Source organism: Meleagris gallopavo, chromosome Z (assembly GCF_000146605.3).
Source record: "Meleagris gallopavo isolate NT-WF06-2002-E0010 breed Aviagen turkey brand Nicholas breeding stock chromosome Z, Turkey_5.1, whole genome shotgun sequence".
NCBI lineage: Eukaryota > Metazoa > Chordata > Aves > Galliformes > Phasianidae > Meleagris > Meleagris gallopavo.
The window spans coordinates 27,832,354-27,833,225 of NC_015041.2; positions in this window are offsets into that span (position 1 = coordinate 27,832,354).

Below are 872 nucleotides of genomic sequence, written 5' to 3' on the forward strand. Positions count from 1 at the left end.
TGACGAGGGGGATGGTCAGAGCAGCCAATGGGCAGAACTGCGAACCATGTGGATGGTTATAATCAAGGAATCCAGTATGGTATTCTGAATATCTGTACAGATAGTTGGGATGTGTACCGGGGGCTCACTTTGTGGATTGCACAGTGGGCTACCCAAGAATGGTCTATCCATGCCTGACCAATCTGGGGCAAAGACATGTGGTTAGACATATGGAATACAGTCAAACACAGGATTATATGTGTTTACCATGTTTCTGGTCATCAGCCCCTACAGTCACTGGGAAACGATGAAGCTGACACACTGGCCCGATTTTGATGGATTGAGAATTCACTATCTGAGAACATCACCCATTGGTTACATCAGAAGCTACGGCATGCGGGACAAAAAACAATGTGGGCAGCTGCTAAAGCATGGGGACTGCCCATACAGCCACCTGAAATTGTCCAGGCATGCCAGGATTGTGATGCTTGCTCTAAGATGAGACTGAGATCGTTGCCCTAAACAACAGCCCATCTTCCTAGAGGACACAGTCTTCTCCAGCGATGGCAGGTAGGTGCATGGCCTACTGATATTGTAGTCAACACTCCAATCTTCATTTCTAAAGGGACCCCCATCATATCCCTATGGCAGATCAGGACACCTCCTTTGGTACCTGATATTATTATGCAGCCGCAGACATCTGGCCAGAAGGTGTGGTACAGGCAGCCAGGACATGCCCCAGTACAAGCAGAAGTGTTGACCCAGGATAGAAATACCCCCTGTATCTTGCCCTGAAGAGAAGACCTTCCCCTCTTGCTACCTCTGAAACATCTGTATTACTCCCCATGAGTCTTTGAGCCTTCAGGATCACCGGAAGGAACAAATGCCATCAA